The 20,007-nt window shown below is 32.7% G+C and overlaps 1 long non-coding RNA gene across 1 annotated transcript; it reads right to left on the reverse strand.

Moving 5' to 3' along the window:
• Window positions 1–1,622: 1,622 nt before the first annotated feature.
• LOC129145316 (uncharacterized) lies at window positions 1,623–19,543 on the reverse strand. The gene is made up of 3 exons (XR_008550725.1): window positions 19,381–19,543; window positions 3,043–3,150; window positions 1,623–1,758 (listed from the first exon to the last, which is right to left on the reverse strand). It is a non-coding gene; the product is annotated as an uncharacterized LOC129145316 (long non-coding RNA).
• Between the last annotated feature and the right edge of the window lie 464 nt (window positions 19,544–20,007).

Genomic DNA, 20,007 nt, shown 5'->3' on the forward strand with positions numbered 1-20,007 from the left:
GAAAACACTAGTAACAGTTAGAAAAAGGTCAACATAAAATTTGATGTGAGAAATATTTGTGATCAAACAAAGATCAAGGTTCTTAGATTAGGGCAATTAATGCTTTGTGTGTGTCACTTTAAAAATGAATTTTTGCAAATGTATTAAACATTTGTGGAATTATTTTTCAATTTGAAACAATTTTGAATTGAGACCACTTTTATGTTAATATTTCATACTTTTCACAGTTTCTATAGCCTAAAGTCTGTCATGTAAATGTCTATTTTATGTATTAAATTATGTAATCTTATCACTAAATATTGGCTTAATGCATGTATTGTTATGTATTTTTACACAGGATATCTCTGGAATATCAAATATATATAAAGACACATTCAAAAAATCACTATTGTTATGTTCTTTCATTATCATTTTTTAAATCATGTACATACAGAACATATATTCAAATAATTCAATCTACTCTCCTGAAGGAAAATATTTTTCATAAAAATGGGAAGTTTCTACCGTGATTCCTATTGCAATAAACACCCCAACTCTTGCAGGAAGTGTGTACCGTCTGATCTTCTACACATTGTTAGGTTAGTATCTAAATTCATAGCTGTAATTATCAGAGATAATAAAAGGAGTATTGACACTGTCCAAGATCATTATCATTTGACTATCTAAAGAAGTTGGGGAGCAATGTAAGGAACAATAAAATTAACATATCACTCACTCACTTTCTCAGATTTTTTTAATGGGGTTTTAATGAGTTGGTGATAAAAAATAAGTAGATAAATAAACCAGTTGCAGGTTATTTTAAAACTCTTAATTTTATAAAGGCCGTAATTCAAAGCATTATTCAACTGTAGTATCCTTTTATAATCTTTTCAGGATATTTTTCTGTGCTTTTTTTAAGATTTATTTATTTATACATACAAGAACTGGGGTACAGACCAGAGGTGTGGGAGGGTGAGAGGATTCACCAGAGACAGAAAGGGGAAGAGAACAGGCAGATCAACTGAAATACACTGCTGAGGGGAGCAGTGGGCGAGTCAGGAGAGGTCTGCTGTGCCATGTGGGTAGCTCCCTGGCTCGGATCTAACTCATGCTGCAGTGGCTGCGGATAACTTCATAGTGCTGAAGCCTAACCCCTTGCATCACCAGGGAGCCCCTATTTTTCTGTACTTTAAAAAAAATTATCAAATGGACATTCACTGGTCATGTCAGATGATATAACTATTGGTCCAAGACCTCCTACCATTACACATTGCCTTCTTATCTGCTCTAATCTCCTAACAGAAGATCATGATCAAAATGAGACAAGAAGAAAGATGTTCTCATAAATGAGGTTAGTTCACTGGTAAGGGTTGATTGTTACTAGTCATACATATATTTTTCAGTTGGCACACAACATTGTAATTGGACAATATCTGAATTAGTAGCATTAGTTTGTAAATCAGACCTATAAGAGACCTATAAAAAGAAATTGATAAATTGAAGAATAGTCATTTGACAACATTACTGAAGTCAGAAGACATGGACATAATAAAAAAAAATGGATTACAAGTATCTTAACTTTTCAAAAACTCAGTGCCTTCATCTAACAAAAATGAAGCCAAAGACATACAAACTGCCGCTGCATGGACTTTCATTCCTCTTTTAAATTTTTGCTTCGCTTAGATGTGAAGATATCCTGTGACTGAGCTGTCTCATACTGAAGAGTCAGCACTGCTGTTGCTGTTGAAAGAGCTATATTGAGAACTTTATTATGCCCATCTGAAAAGCAAAATCAGTGATTATGAACAACTTACAGGACAGCTGAAAGTAGTTAAATCATTTACTTGTAATACTCCCAAGATCTTAAAATGCTACAATATATAAAACACATTCAGTCACTGCAGCACTTTTACACTCAGATGAACCCTCTTGAATCTATGGGAGCTTTTCATTTAATCTCTTTCTCCTTATTCTATTGTGAGACAGAAGTATTCATAAGTAGACAGTTTCTTACTTTGTGCTTTGAATTAGAGGTTTAAATTCATATGCTGTTTTCAATCCAGAAAAACAAGAACAATTTAACAAGAGGTCTTCTTATGGGATAATGTTTACTTACAAGCTTAAATGTCTGACTTTAAAGTCTTGGGCAAATGGATTCAAGTTATGGCTGAGTCACTTACTAGTTGTGTGAGTAGGAAATTTACTTAACCTCAAACTAACTCAGTATCCACATCCTAAAAATGGGCATAATCACCAGATATACTTTATAACATTGCCAGCAGTGTACTTCAGCTCCAAGATGAGATCAATCGAGAAACAGTTTGTATGGTGGTGAATTTCAGTATCAAAGGCATGAGTTTGATTTCTAGACTTATCACCAGTTATTGAATTCTTTTGGGTAAGATTTCTAATTTCTTTTAAGTCTCAGTTTATTTTTCTATAAAAGGAGTAATTTACTTCATATATGTATAGCTATTTAAATGATAGCATAGAAGTAAAGCTAAAGACTCAGTTATCCCTGCCCTTTTTCATTTGTTTAAACATTGCAGATCAGTCCAGTGATGGAGACCAGTGATTTAATCATTGTATTTAATGCAGACTTCAAAGGATGTCTGTTACCTGTCAGCCTAAGTCTTCTGACTTGAATTCATCTCCACATCCCTACAATAGGTCAAGTTATTCCCAGTGAATATTTCTGTCTATGTGAGATACTATCAAAATTCTATATATTAGCGAGCCATCATCATTTTTAAGATTTTTGTGACTCTAAACATGTAATTAGATCCATTGTTTTTTTTTTTTTTGTTTACTTGTGGTCTTGAAAAACTTTGCAGTGGGTCTTCTTGAGAGCACCATCTGTCATTAAGACTGAGTTTTGCTCATAGCGGTCCTCCTTTATACTATTTCCAAATTGTTTTTCCTTCTCCTCCTTCAAAAATTCTTAAACCTTACCATGTACTCTACATGGTACAAATTGCATTCACATTAATTATTTCCCCTATTCCCATTGTACATCCATCCTTATCCAGATATATTTCTGTGATCTATCACAATAAATACTACCTTTCATCCTGCTCCATTCCCTTGTCTTCTCTCTGTCTCTTTTTCTCTCTTCCTTCCTGGATTCATCTGCTTGATATCTGCACGTGTGTTACTGCAGTCAGCTAGAAACTTACAAAGATGTTGACTTGTCTCATTTCTGAATAATTATCATAAATCTCAAATAGACTTCCAACAGTATCCTTTAGGCCCACTACATTTGTCTGTGTTGGCACTTTCATACTCCAGGATTATCACTTCAAATCTTGGTCATTCATTAACTCTCTGTCATCTTTGCTCTCACACATACCCCTCTTACATGCAAATACAATTGAGTACGTGCACACACACACACATACTTACAGTCAATAAATTTGTTTTCATTTTTCTTCAGGAATGAATAAAATGTTCTTATACCTAAAACTTCTCACCACCTCAAAGTCTTTTTTCATTCTTTACACTTAAAGTTCAACAGCATTACAAATGGAAAACCTCAATTTTATCTCAGATCAGGCTAATGCTGTGTGAGTAGTTCACTTAGAAATGGGTAACTTTCTCCTGGTAGATCTTGTCACAGCCTAATGCAAACATATGTAATTGCCAGATAAGTCTCTTCTTAGCTTTTTAATAGAGAGGATTGACTTGCCTTTGGGTTTATAAAGGTCCTATACACATTTAATGCTCTAATGTCAACTTTTGAAATTCCTAATAATTTATGAACAGTTTTCACTTTATACTGGGCCCACAAGATAAACAGCCTGTCCTGACTTACAAATAGGTACTTCAAATTTAGTTTATCTAAACAGACTTGATTCTTACTTGCCAAACCAATTATTCTCCATTTTATCCTATTTTTTTTTAACTCCCAACAATATCATTTTAGTTACTCAGGTAAAAATCTAGAAGTCACATTTGTTGTTTTCCTCTTCTCACCAGCCAATGTGTCACAAAGTTCTATTTGTTCTGCATCCATGTTTCATCCTATATTTCTGTACAGTATACTCAATTTTTCCATTATTACACCATAGAGTATTAGACTGTAATGAATGTCTTCTAGCTTGCATCCCTTTTCTACCCTTAAGTTCATATAATCCATTCACCACATAGCTGCCAGAAATATATATCTATAAATATATCTATATCTATTATATATAATAGATATATTTATATATAAATACATACATGCATACATACATAATATATATTATTAAGAAATGCATCAACAAAGTCTTATGTCTAATAAATGAGTTCAGTAAGTTTGCAGAATACAAAATCAATATACAAAATCAATCATGTATTCACAAAAAAAAGTTTAAAAACGAATTTAACAAAATTTCCTACAGGGGGGCTCCCTTGTGGCACAGGGTTTAAAGACACAACACTATCAAGCTAGCGGCAGCCACTGCAATACCAATTCTATCCCTGGCCAGGGAGCTTACCCATATGGCACAGCAGACCTCTCCTGTCTCACCTGCTGGTCCCCTCAGCAGTGTATTTCAGTCAATCTGCCTGTTCTGCTCCCCATTCTGTTTTCCATGAATCCTCTCACCCCGCACACTTCTGACCTATGTCCCAGTTCTTGCATGCATAAATAGATCTTAATACAAAAAAAAGAAAAAGGAAAACAACAATAGGATCAAAAACATTTTGGAATAAATTTAAACAAAATAATTGCAAGATTTGTATAGTAAAAACTACAAAATATTGTTGAATGAAATTAATGAAGGCTTAAATAAATGGAAGGACAGTGCATGTTCATAATATTCTCCTAATTGATCTATTAATTCAATAGAATGCTAGTTTTCTTTGATTCTCCTGAAAAATTGATAAGTTGATCCTAAAATTTGTATGAAATGCAATGAGACCAAAATAGTAAAAGTAATATTAAAAAATAATAAATGTGTAGCACTCATATATCATAATTTCCAAACCTGCAATAGTAATCCAGACAAAGTGGTACTAAAATAAAGATATATGCTTCAATCAATGGAATAGAATTGAAAGTCCACAAATTAACCTTTGTGTTTATTTATGGTCAAATGATTTTTAACAAAGGTACGAATACATTTCAATGAGAAAACAACAATATTTTCAACATGTGTTGCCAGGAAATCAGAAATTCATATGGGAAAGCATCAGAGCCTTTTTTAATAGCACATGAAAAATCAATTAAAAATAGATCATATTTTTAAAGATTTTTTTAATATATGCATACAAGAACTGGGGTACAGGCCAGAGGGGAGGGGTGAGAGGATTCACCAGAGACAGAGTGGGGAACAGAACAGGCGGACTGATTGAAATACATTGCTGAGGGGAACAGCAGGTGAGACAGGAGAGGTCTGCTGCACCATGTGGGTTGCTCCCTGACCAGGGATAGAGCAAGTGTTGCAGTGGCTGCTGATAGCTGCATAGTGCTGAGACTTAACTTCTTGTGCCAGCAGGGAGACCCAAAAATAGATCATATTTAAATGTAGGAACTACAACTATAAAATTCTGATAAGAAAGCAGATGTAAATCTTTTTGTTTGCTAGTTATTTGTTTTGTTCTGTTTTGTTTTGTTGCTGTTGTTGAGATAGCCTTGGTTTGTAACATTGTATATAACTTAGAGGTATAGGATCTTACTTACCATACCACACCCAGCAGCAAGGTAGCAAAAGGGGTTGATATCAGTGTCCTGACTGCTCTATGAATTCAGTCCATAATGAAATACTAATAGATATCAATGTTCCTCTTTCTCCTGTACCCCAGTTTCCTGTACCTCTCCCATCACAAGCCCTGGCCACTAGTCTCACATACCATCATCACCACCTCTCAGCTTACAGTGTGCTTGCTCGCTTCCTGATTCTGGTAAATGAAACTTCACCACACATGCATTATTTTTGCTTTGTATAGTCAGTGTATTTACATTTCATCCCTGCTTTTACTAATTGTTACTATTATTTTAGGTTTTCTATGTTACTTGGTATGGTTTATTAGATGAGTGTTCGGCTCTGGAAACATTAAAAAATTTCTTCATTTAAATTAATTAATGGTACCTGCTTTTTCATTTTACACCAATTTCATTTAAGAAATGTTCATAGAAACATTCTACTTTCAGATAGTGGGGGAAACCTGCAAATGTGAAATAATGTTTTGTTTTAATTTTGAAATGAGTATTTGTTGTATTTGTCAAAGTGGGTTGAAGATCAAGAGAAGAAAGATATTTTGAAAATTTGGATATAATAAGTAATGGAATCTGGGAAACATTGAATTTTCTTTTTTATTATTTTTCAATATGGTAACAATTGTTTACAACATGGTATATGATCTGTATGTATAGGATCACACTCTTTCAGATGTATGTTAAAAAACCATTACCACCACCAGGACATACATTGTGCCTCCTCCCCATTTTCATCATTTATAGAATCTACAGAGTTGAGTATTTCACATTGGTAGATGACTTATGCCAAATGTAAAGTTGTTAGGGATACTGAATGTAATGTAAATGTAAAGTTGTTAGGGATACTGAATTGAAGATGAGGTTGGTGATCTTTTTCTTCCTTAATTTTAATGGTACTTTTCCCAATTTAAAATAAAATGGAGTATTGAACAATTAAACTTCAGAATGAAACTTCCATCAAGGAAGTTACTAAAACATGTTGTAATCTCTGAATAGCGTTTAGATTGAAATCTCCTAACCTTGAGCAGATCTCCAGTTTTGCTTTTTAACTAAGAAAGTCCTCTAAAATACAATAGTACTGTAAGTTCATGATCAAATGCAAATTCAATCTTGATGTAGGAAAGCTATTCTTCTTCACTAGTCAGCTTACCATGGGGAATGATTGCCAGAGTATGTTTCTGGCAATTGTCTTATTCTTTGAAAACTCCGAAACCATTCCTGGTTAAAAATATGTAAGACAATATTCCATTTTTTCTTTCAAATTTTAATAAAAAAATAAAAAGCCTAGTAGCAGTCAGTACTTAATAACGATAGGTACTAAAAGAGTCATTAATGTTTTGAATGATTTTTGTTTGTCTCAGTTTTAAGATTGTTATAATAACCCTAAAACATAAAGTATATGCCTATTTTGTATTGATGGAAAATTTTAAATAATCCGTCAACTATTGTCCAAATTTAAGTAGCAACTTCATCTATTTTATCTTTTAGTAATCACAAAAATGTACTATATGAAAAAAATTTTGCATTTTTATCTCTTAAAATACATGCATGGCAAAATGTAGGCCATGTAGTTTCTGTCACTACTTTTTATTTCCCTTTGCTTGATATCATCTCTGAAAATCTTTTAAAATTAGAGCAATAATTATAATAGTGTTTTAACTCAAGCCATGTATTCTCTATCAGATAAAAAGGGATATGCTGTGGGATATGAAATAGTTTCTACAGAGAATTTGGGATTGGTATTAGAACATCCTGCTATCAATAATCTACTATGTGACTACAGATAGCTCTAGTCCTCCTCTTCTTTCCATGCATCGAAAGTTTGTGATATCAGATGTGATGCACTTAATAAACAAATAACCACTCTGTCACTGCTAGTTGTTATCATTAATGTCTATATTATTGCAGTAAAAATACAAATTAAAAATCAGAAATGTTCTGGGTCTTTATAGATACATATATATATATATGTGTGTGTGTACATATATATATATATATATATATATATATATATATATATATATATATATATATAAATTACTCTGCTCAGAGAACTCTTCTTCCCAAAGTTTTTATTTTCATTGCTAGAAGACAGAGTCTGGAATCCAACCTACACTTTGCAATAAATGAATAACTCTTATCTATTTCTAACTGTGTAGATGTCTTTGAAATAATATCTACACCAAATGGTTTTTACAAACAACAATCTTTATTGATTTCATCAGTTTGCCCTATTTAAAATATCATTTGTTACCTTATTTTTTTCTAATTTTTGAACAAGTAACTTAACTAAAAGTTTTAGCCTTTGTTTTTGGTTGAAGTAAACTAACTTGCTTAATTATATATATATATATATATATATATATATATATATGAAATATCAATGAATGAGTCACATAGTATTGACTAAGCATTTTGATGGGAAATAAACAATTCTGATAAGTGGATGTCACATGAGTACCTTCTTCACTCAGGTTTTATTATTATTGTAAAATTTATAGTAAGACAAAAAGAAAGATCTCTTAGCAACCAAATTTGTGGTACTGACCATTTTCTATGTTTCCATATTGAAGATAAGAAAATCTTAATAGAAAACTTTTAAAAATACTCAACTTACATAGAGCAGTTGAAATAAACAGTCACAGTCAATCAACTTGACAAAATAGTCAGGATGTACAATTGTAATTTTACTTTAGCATACCTACTACTTTTCTTTGTTGCATATGTTATTTTCAGTCTGGAAAATTCTTCAAGGTAGTATTTAGTGTTTGATACTTTAATTGGTGGTCCTTTATAATTTCATTTCCACTTTTCTGCCCTATATTAGAATGTATTCAAAACTTAGAAAATTTTATTTATTTAAAAACACAATTTATTTGAATAAGTTTTTATTTGTTTAATTTTATATATTTTTACATCATTTTTCATTTTTGCACAATGTATGCATTTTTTTTTTTTTTTTTTTGGGTGGGACCCTCACCGGCGGCCCGGGAACGAACCGGCACTGCAGAGGCTGCGGGCAGTCTCGCAGCCCAGCGCTCAACCGCTGAGCCACTGGGGAGGCCCCTGTACCACATTTTCTTGATCCAGTAATCTATTTTGGGGCATTTGGGTTGAATGCCACATATTAAAAAAACTAACAACAACAAATGTTGGCGAGGATGTGGAGAAAAAGGAACTCTCCTGCACTGCTGGTGAGAGTGCAAACTGTTGCAAACACTGCAAAGCTGTGTGGAGATTCCTCAACCTGCTAAATATGGAGCTTCCATATGATCCAGCAATTCCATATGGAGCGTCCATATGGAGCTTCCATATGATCCAGCAATTCCACTAGTAGGTATTTCCCAGAGGACACAAAATCATTAATTCAAAAGGGCGTCTGCACCCCTATGTTTATAGCAGCACTATTTACAATAGCTAAGCTATGAATAAGCTTTTAAATTATGCAAGGTGTATATATAACGTAAGTCACTCTAAGTTGATGTAAAATCAGACTCTATATAAAAGATCAAGAATCTGATTGCTCTGTTAAAACTGATAAACATACTACATTCATCTGTGTTAATTCCTCTAGGCAAGAACTTTGTTGTTTTTTTTAAAATGGCACTTGCCCAGTCAGAAATGAAATCAGTACCAGTGAGATCAGAATAAAGCAACAGGAGAACATTGGCCTAGAACTTGGCTCATACACTCAAGACTGTGAGGCCTGGGGTTGTTCTGAGAAGAAGTTGGTCACCATGTGGTGCTATTGTAACACAGCAGGCCTGGGTCTTTTTGCTAAAGGAACAATCATATAATGCTGGCACAAAGCATTGGTAGGAATATGAAATCTTTCTTTCTTTTTAACACATCCATAACAGCAAAGGAAAAGATACAAGCCAATGGAAATATTATTGATAACAAAAATTGAATTAATTTTTTAAAGTTAATGTTCCTGAGTTCTTCAAGATTTTACACAGATAAATAAAATACACCAATTTTCACCACACTCCCTATCTTTTCTCTCTTACATATAGACATGCATGTACACATACACACAAACACACAGTCAATTCATTGCTAAAATACATTATCTTGCTAAGAATTTTGCAAGACAGACCAAATAGAGTCCCATGAACTCTAAAGATGAATGCAGCCATATGAATGGTACATAAGTAATACATTGGGTATGAGAGTAAAATAAATTAAAAATTACCTCTGATATAAGATAGAATGCATGTCTTCTAGTAACAAGCTATAAGTGTTCTTCATAATTTAGATATTCTTGTCAGGAAAAGGTAGTCTACTTATCTCTCTAAGTGAATTTTTATTCTTTTTTTAAAGATTGATTTATTAATGAATACAAGAACTGGGGTAGAGGCCAGAGGTATGGGGGGTGAGAGGATTCACCAGAGACAGAGTGGGGAGCAGAACAGACAGACTCACTGAAATATACTGCTGAGGGGAGCAGCAAGCAGGTGAGACAGGAGGGTCTGCTGAGCCATGTGGCTAGCTCCCTGGCCGTCTGGGGATCGAACTCATGCTGCAGAGGCTGTGGATTGCTTTATAGTGCTGTGCTTAACCCCTTGCACCACCAGGGAGGCCCTGAATTTTTATTCTAATCTTTTGCTAATCAATTTTCTGCATCTCCAAAGGAGGACTTCACTGGCACTCAACCTCTTTAGCAGCAACTGACAATCCGGAGACTAAACATTTTAATCCCTTGTTATAGTATCATCAATAGCCAAATTTTAGAGATTTTCAAAGTTTTATTGTGAGTCACTAAAGAATAATATTTTGTGCAAATGATAACACAAATGAAAAATTACTGAATGTGTGCCATTATTTTTGGTGAACAAATACTTTTGTGTTCTTGGTCACTTTTTTATGACTTGAAGAGAAAAATACCAGAAACAATACCAAGACACAGACACTCACATAAAATATTTTATGTTTGGGCTTATTTTTTCTGCTCTCAGTACACACAGTTTCTTTTGATAACATTCTTGCTTACTTGCGCAAAACAGGAAATCATTTTTTTATAGCACCAGTTTTCATATGTAATAAATGCAGGTGTGTATCATTAGAGACCAGTATCAGACTGCACTCACAATAAAGTAGCTACACAGTTGTATACAAAGTGAAGGTGTGGAGAAAATACCCCATTTTCTTAAATGAAATAAAATTATAAAAATGAGTCAGGTGACCGCCATCTTCATTTCTGTATCTTAGTGTCTATGAAGGAGGACATATAATGTCTGTGAGAACTTTCACCTTGGATTCAGTTAAAGGAAGGAGATATTCAGGAGATAGCTACAGGGGAAAAGTCCTGCCCTTTTGGTGGAGAAAATGGCATTTATTTGATTTTTTATACAGAGATTGACGATCCCTTCAAATGCAGCCAAGTAATTAAGAGTGAGATAATAATAACGATAAAATAAGGCAATGAATGTGAAGCCTAAGAGTAGACTTACTAACTCTGTCAAAATGGCCTTTCTCCTATTTTTGTTATTGACACACTTTTTTTCTCCACGGAGAAGAGAGGAAGAAAAAGGGAAGAGAAAGGGATTTTCTCTTGTTTTAAAATGGGAAAGAGGATTCCTCCTTTCAATAAGGAATGATTAGGCGCCATATGTATGCTCATTTCCAGGTGTTAATTAGTTAGACATGCAAACAGAAAAAAATATACAGGGGCCTCCCTGGTGATGCAACAGGTTAAGTCACAGCATTATCAAGCTATGGCCATCCACTGCAGCATGAATTCGGTCCCCTGCCAGGTTGGTGACCCAAGTGGTACAGCAGACCTCTCCTGTCTTGCCTGCTGTTCCTCTCAGCAGATCCACCTTTTCATGCTCCCCATGCTGTCTCTGGTGAATGCTACCCTCCCCCCACTTATTTATATATAGCACCTAAATCTCTGTTTCATGATTTATTAGCTTTAGAAATGCAACAGTAACTATGGATTGTTACCAAAAAGATGGGGAAATTAATACTATTGAGATGACTTTTTATTTTAACTTGTCTCCACCTTTATGAACAGTCAAAATGTAATCTATTTACAGTAAATCACCTTAACAATAGACAGTAGCTAACAGTTGATGTTCAGATTTTTTTCCTGTATCTGATTGTTTTTATTTGGGCAAGTTTGTATTAACATATCATTTATTGTCATCTTTTTGTCAGTTTTTAAATACATATCACTTTGTTCCCAGAACTACAACAGCTGTTTAACCCTATTACTATATCTATATGGATTCAATGCTCAATGTCATTCTATTATAGTATACTTTCTCTATTTTTGAGTTTCTTAATTTGATAAATTTCTTCATAGGTTGGATTCCAGCAATGAGTAGTCGTAATTGATTTTGTTTCCCCTTTTTGGTTGTGAAATTTTTAGTCTATGAACATGGATAACATTTAAATACATACATCAAAAATTGGATATGTGTAATACCCAATTTAGTTGGGTATCACTTTTAGGGGCAACATTTCCCCTCAGAAGTCAATTCCATCTCCTTCTAGGATTGAATGTCATTGGCCTGTTTTAATATTTAAATTCCATCTCTTGTTATTTCCTATTCATTTTGTAATAGAGCAGATTTGTCATTAAGTTATTTCATGGACCAGGAATATTTGATTTTCCAATAATTTATTTTATGCTTTCCTAATTTTCTTTTCCTGTTTTTATTCTTTATTTCATAAATTTTACTTGTTACATTTTTTTAAATAATGGTGCATGTTTCCTGAAAAATAATCCATTTTTTTCTGGAGTTTTCATCTGTATTGGCATATTATTGTTTTCTTGGAGGAGGCAGAAGTCTATAATTCTAGGTCATGTGGCCAACCATTTAACTATATTCTTAAAAAACTCTATCTTATAAACATTAAATATATTTGTTGTGGTCTTCTTTTTAAAAAAAGCATCCTAAGGTCTTTAGTATTCAATATTTTAGTGGTCGAACTTATTAACTTCATTAACTTTAGAATTTAGGCTATGTTGACAGACTAGATTTGTGTGATGAAAAAAAAAAAAAACAGTAGATGACTTTGATGTTTATGCTTGCCCCTCAGAAAGAAAGACCAATTTTCATTTTTCAGAAACAATGTCACCTCACTAATTCTTTCTGTCAGTTAGGGACAATGCATATTCACAGAAAGAATGGCTACTGAGGTTAATGTCATGGATGGGATAGTGCATGTGATAAATGTAGAAATGGAATCTAGGTCTCTGACTGTCACCAGCATACTAGCTAGAACATTGCTAAATATGATACTCAGTGAGTATTGCTAAGTAGTCAGTTTTAGAAATGTTTCATTCTATATAAAACTGGTATTTTTAGACTTCTACAATTATATTTTAGATCTGTAGCAATAATGTAAAAACTCTCACAACACTTTGATATCAAGTATGATTATTCCTATGTTGTATTTTGTTTAGATATAGAAATAATAATTTAATGAGAAAATGAAATTAAAAGAAAGTTGAAGAAAAACTCAAAAAAGACAAGATTTATTGAACATAAATGTTGGCATATTCATCAACAAGTTGAGTAGTAAATATTCATCATCTGTTGAGTAGTAAATGATTTAGGCACTGGGAATATTGGCAATCAGAATAGCTCCAACTACAGTGAACATGCATACCAATTTAGGTGTCAGAAAATAAACATAAACATACCAATGTCTAACATTTAATAGGTACTAGGTAAATGGAAAAAGCACAGGCGAGTTAGGGTATTTAAGTAACTTCAGTATACAGAGGTGTTCATATTTATAGAGCAGTTAGAGAAGACCTCTTTAATGCTAACATTTTGGTAGAAGCCTGAAGGAAGTGGGAAATTAGCCATTAAGACATTGGGGGAAAGCCTATTCTAAAAACCTGTAGAATAGCCTGGAAAAAAAAAAAACAAAACAAAACTTGTATTTAAACAGAGAAATAATATTACTTAGATTAACTTGTAAAGAAAACATTGAATTTGTGCTGTGGGGATACTCAAGAGTATGTCTGTCTTGAGGAATCTCTCTACTGTTTCCATAATGGCTGCGCAATTTACATTTCCACCAACAGTATGTAAAGGATCCCTTCTCTCTACCACTTGTTTCTTATCTTTTGGAGAATAACCATGTTTGATCTGCTTAGTTTGATTTGTATGTGTCTAATAATATTTGATGATGAACATCCTTTCTTGTGTCTATTGGCCATCTCTATATCTTCATTGAAGAAGTGTCTCTTCAGATCCTCTGACATTTTTGATTGTGTTGTTTGTCTTTATTGTTGAGTTTTCTGAGTTCTTGCATACATTAGATAATATGCCTTGTTTGACCTCTGAAGAGCAAATATCTTCTCCCACTCAATAAGATGCCTTTTTGTTTTGATGCATGTTTCTTTCACTGTGCTGAGAATTTTAGTTTGATGCAATCCCTTTTGTTTATTTTCACTTTTGATTTTTTTGCTATTTGAGTAAAGTCCTGTGAGGGGAATGTTGTGAAACATATTGGCTGTGACTTCTGTGCATTCTGTGGTTTCAGGTTTTACATTTAAATCTTTAATCTGAATTTCTTTTTATCCACTCTATTGGAAAGGAGTTTTTCTTTCTTTTTTCTTTTTTTTTAGAGATTTATTTATTTATGCATACAAGAGCTGGGGTACAGGCCAGAGATGTGGGGAGTGGGGCGGTGAGAAGATCCACCAGAGACAGAGTAGGGAGCAGAACAGGCAGACTGACAAAATACACTGCTGAGGGGAGCAGCAGGTGAGACAGGAGAGGTCTGCCTTGCCATGTGGGTTTCTCCCTGGCTGGCTGCAGATAGAACTCATGCTACAGAGGCTATGGATTTCTTCATAGTGCAGTGCTTAACCCCTTGTGCCACCAGAAAGGCCCAGGAGTTTTTCTTGATACACTGTAAGTTCTTGGATCCTACTTATTAATTAGTTGTCCATATATGGGTCCCAAATCTGTTCCATTGAACTGTGTGGCTGTTTCAGTCCATTACAAATGGCTTAAATTACCATCTCTTTTTCTTATAGTTTGAAGTTGAGGAGTATGGAAATAATAATTCATGATCCAGTTACCCCTCTTCTGGGTATTTATCTATTTTTTTTAAATCACATATTTGAAGATGTTTATAACATATATAAACATATATAACATATATAAACATGTTTATAACATGTTTATAACTCCAAATGTTTATAACATAACAATTTACAGTAGTTATGAACTAGAAACAGTGTCCATTAATGGAGGAATAGATAAAAAACTATATTGTATATAAACACAATGGAATACTATTCAGCTATTTAAAAAAATTCTGAATTCCTTCCAGTTGCAAAAATGGATTACATAGAGACATGTATTAAGGTAAAAAGCTTAAAAAACTAAAGTTGAATATTCAGTGTTCTTGGCATAATAAAGCCATTTAAAATCATCAGTGTGGATTCATTTCCTTTAAGCAGTAGACTGAGAAAACAGCAACACTCAAGATTTATTTGTTGAACATCCACATATTCAGAACTCAGAATAATAAGGAAGAACAAGCAAAAGAGGCTTAGAAAATGCAGTCTGTAAAGTAAGGAAGGAATTAAGACAGCTAATGTGATATCTGGCAAATCAAGTTGAAATAAACTATTTGAGAAAGGAGGGATGATCAACTATGGAAATGCCATATAGACTCAATACAAGGAGGTCTAATAGTTGTGCATTTTATTTGGCAAAATGGAAGGCACTGTTCACTTTGATATGGCCTAGTTTAATGAAAAATTGGAAGCATGATTTGGATAGGGTTGAGAAAAAGCAAGAATGTATTCTTGTTCAGTCAAGATGTCAGTAATTGTATTGAATAATTCCAAACCTCCTAAAGGAAATTAGAAGATCAGAACTTAATAGTCAAATAAAATTTCAAGGAGAACATCTTTAAAATAAGAGGCCAATTAAGTGAATATTGACTTAATTCAGGTTGAGAGAATTTGGTGCTTGTAGTCTGAGTGCTAAGAAGGAAATGAGACATGGTTTGATCTTTTGTATAATTTTAAAGAGGAACCAATAGGATTCCCTGAAGGATTGTATGTTGGGTTTGAAAGAAAGACAGGCATCTAAGATGACTCTGTATATTTGAACAGAGCGTCCAGGGCGGTACTGTTGCCTTCATTGAAATGACAGTGATTTTATTTTTTTAAGAGCAAGTCAGTTCATTGCACCTAGCTGATTAAAATCTTCCAATGGTTTTTCTCAATTAATTTAGAGTTAAATCAGAAGCTTTTATTATGGTATACCCCTTTACACTTCCTAACAAATCTCAGTTCCTATAATATTACAATCTTAAATTTTTATCTGACAATTAATTGTATTCAACCATATGATATTATTTATAAACATCATGTATTATTTTTTCCATGTGTATGTCTTTCTGTACATAAATGAATCATAAGCTGCTTTAATTAAAACATGCTTTTTCTCAGGATTTAGCAGTAGTCTAAGTATGTACATAGAAGATGTTCACACAAATCTTTTTAGTAATTAAAGGAAATAATATGAAGGAAAATCTTGTTTAGTATATATCTGGCATAAGTACACAGTTGAATTAGTTGAAATAACTAAAGTTCTGCATATTCAAGTAATGTGGATGTTTGGCTAGATGTCTAACAGCTAAGAGACTAGCCAGGTTTTCTGGAGTACGCTGTTTAATATATCAATTTTTTCTGACTACAAAATTAGTTTCACCTTTTAGATTTTACACATCACTTTAAAGTAGATTAATAACCTAAACTAATAATAATGCGTTTCCATTGTTTTGAGTTACATGCTTCTATTATGAAAAGAAGTGCTACAGATGATTTCAGTGCAAAAGGGCCTGAACTAAAAGAGATTTTGGAAATATTTCATAAAGAGCTTAAATGTAACAAAAACTAACTGAAGATTTATATTTTTATGAAAGAGTTTGAAACAAAGGAAGGAAAGATTGGATAGTTTCAGCTGATATAACAACTTTAAAATCTTATATAGGATTGTCAGATGTTTTAACATAAAATCTTGAAGGATTCAACTAAGAGTAGTAAAAAAGCAGGTGTTTGTTCTAAAACTAGATGACCAAAACAATGAAAACTTCCAAGGTAAAAAATTAATGAAAAGAAAACTCATACATATGTTATAAAAGGTAAGTATTAACTCAGATATAAGCCAGATACTCTCCTGTGAATTGAATTTTAATAATCATAGAAGGTTCTGTTTAGTCAAAAAGGTTCTATTTGATGGGTTATACATGTGGTAGGTAGAGAAGTTGGTTTATGAATGATGATAATTGGACAAAAGCAGAATCGTGAGTTTCAAATTTGGAGATTGATTTGGATATCATTAATCCTACCTGTTTGCAGAATTTTCCATTTTCAAGCATTAATGGTCAGTCACTGTTTTGTGACTTATAAATTTATTTCTATGGAAGTCATTTGTCCGAGTTCCTGGGTTGTTTTATTTTTAAATGAGTTATAACATGAAAAGCATATATGTATGTTTTGTAAAACTTTGCAGTATTATCTAGTTAAAAAAATAATATGTGATCCAGATTCTGTGATTAAAGGTAAATAAATTATCCATTATTTGGAATTAAGTAAATTATGTAGGAGACTAAATTCTGTAGCCATTTAAGTCTCTTAATATGTGGCCTGAGCTAATGTTAAATAAAGGTAGCTATAGATCAAGGTAACTGATCAATGATCCTAGGCAAATTAACCCATCAAAAATGAACAAGCTTCCAAATACTGACCAACCAGATGAACATGACTCAATCAACATCAAAATCAATGAGGTGAAAACAGTCTGCCTTCAGTGAAAATCAATGGTGGTGAAAATGGACTTCCTTGAACTTGACTTTTACAGAATTGGAGTCTGCCTGGAATAACAGAAATGAACTTCATTCATAACAGAGTCCTGCCTCTTTGTAGTGCTTTTAAAATCTCCTAGAATTTAACAATAATTCCATGTTAGAGTACTTGGAATCTTTCAAACTCAGTTAATGCCAGAAATTTCAAATATAAAGAAAAAGACAATTACCTTGTAAGCTGTAGATGGTTCTATCATCTAAATAATCACATCATTAAAGAGTTATTAAATAAACATTTGTCCATCATTTAAATTCCCCAGGCATTCCTATCCTCTTATTTAGCTATTCCAAAGCACAACAAAGTGTTTTTGCAACATAGTTCAAAATAAAATTGTTAGATGAAAAGTATGTATAGTATACTTTTGCTACCCTATTTTTGTTCCCAAACAAAGCAACTTTGTCCAGTTTAAGTATAGTTCTGCATTTCAATCTGGACACAGGAATTGTAATGCAAGGGTACTAGAGGTTCTGTGTCCATTACTCCACCTTTGCAAACTTATTGATCCATACTTCCTACACCACTCATTCAGCCTCCTTTCTCCTCTAATATAAACAACACAGGCCCTAAATTCCTAATAATAAAACCTTGCCATTTACATGCTATGAGATTATGGTTTTTCCCCAAGGTACATTTGTTAAGTTGAGATTTCTGATTTTCCAAATATGCAGTCTTTAATAATTGGGAGGCAAAATTCAGTAATTTGGAGCCAAAGTAACATGCCTTTTTATTGAAGTTCTTTGAAAAGTGCAGCTAATGATTTATATTTCTCTTTATTAGAGATCAGGAAACCTTTTCTGTAAAATGATAGTAAATATCTTGGGCTTTGTGGGATGTAAAATCTTTGACAAAATCCTTTGTTCTGCCATAAAAGTTAAAAGATGGCCATAGAAAATGCATAAAGTATAAGCATGGCTCTGACTGATGAAAATTTAAATTGTATTCATTTTATTTATCACAAAATAGTATTCATGTTTGATTTGTTTGAAACTAAATGTGAAACTAAAAATCTATTTTGTTGCTGGCTATGCAAAAAGAAGTTGGGCAAGATTTGGAGTTTGTCAGCTCCTGTTCTAAGGTAAATATATCTACAGGTATACATAGTTTAAGTCCTTGTTACAAGTAAGTGAGTGAAAAGTTCAAACCCATTAAATACCACCAGCTTCTATCATATTTTTCCTGACTATTAAAATTTTGGGAGCTTGATTTGCCATCTTATTATTGCTTTATTAACTTAATGCATCTTCTTTAGTGGAAACACTGATTCCATACTACCATATATTAATCACAATATCAAACGTATATGGAATAAAGGAAAATAATCACTGTCTTCAAGTTTCTCACATTAGGTATAAATATTTCATAATAGATATATTTTAGATAGTATTTCAGTCCATTTGTTGTAATATAACATTAGTTAAACACAGTTTGGATTAGGGTCAAAATAAGAGGGGGTACAGTTGTATGGGAAATATAACCAAAATGGAAATGCATACATTGTGCAAAAATGAAAAATGATGTAAGAATTATATAAAATAAAATATTAAAAAAAACTAATTTGAATCAATTGCCATAAAAGTTATCAGTCTCTTTTTAAACATGTAATTTGTAGATTTATGATCTATTGTATTTTAAACAAACTCATTATCTAATTAAAATATGATATATATAAAGATTATTTGAACTTTATAATCAAATATCACACATATTACACATTTTATAAATCTCCATCTTTTCTTAACTAATGAGACATTATTATTATCTCTTTGGTTTAACTTAAAATACTTTTTTGGAAACAGTACCCTAAAATAAAAATCTCAGTTGTGATTCTGTTCATTTTACTTACAGTTACTAAAGTATTCAACAAATATTTTCTCCATTCCCACAAATGGTTAGGCACTATTCTAAGAACTTATCATTCTAAGAACTTTACACTGATTCATAAATAGGGCTCATTGTCCTTGTGATGAGAACACATTCATTCTAGTAATACAGTAAAAATGGATGAATATTCATAGTTGGAGAACAAATTGAAATTTGAAAGTACACTTTTGTGTGCAGTACTATGATAGGGTAAGAGGCATTGTGATGATCGTTATTGTTACTTGGGGTGTCTTCTAGAGGGAGTTGCTCAGTGCTAGTGTCTATAGCAGTTCAAAAATAAAGATTTGTAAGAACAATGAATCATAGCCAGAGTTGAATTAGGTTAATGTTTGAGAGTATCTGGAGGACTGCAAAGAAAAGTTGTAATTAAGTTATTGCTTTTATTAATATAAAAAGAAATTACTCATGTAGGCATAAATCATTCAAGACATTTATTTCCTAAGGTAGTTGAACAAAAATCCCCAATCAAGTACGGTCCTTTAAGTCCTTTTACCCTATGGTGTTTTGAGCTCCTGCTTCTGTATATGATCTATTAAAAGCACTGTGTTCTGGGACACTATTCAAAACTTCCTCAAATGGCTTTTTCTGG

The sequence above is a fragment of the Talpa occidentalis genome, unplaced genomic scaffold, assembly GCF_014898055.3.
Source record: "Talpa occidentalis isolate TD23 unplaced genomic scaffold, MPIMG_talOcc4v2.1, whole genome shotgun sequence".
Classification (NCBI taxonomy): domain Eukaryota; kingdom Metazoa; phylum Chordata; class Mammalia; order Eulipotyphla; family Talpidae; genus Talpa; species Talpa occidentalis.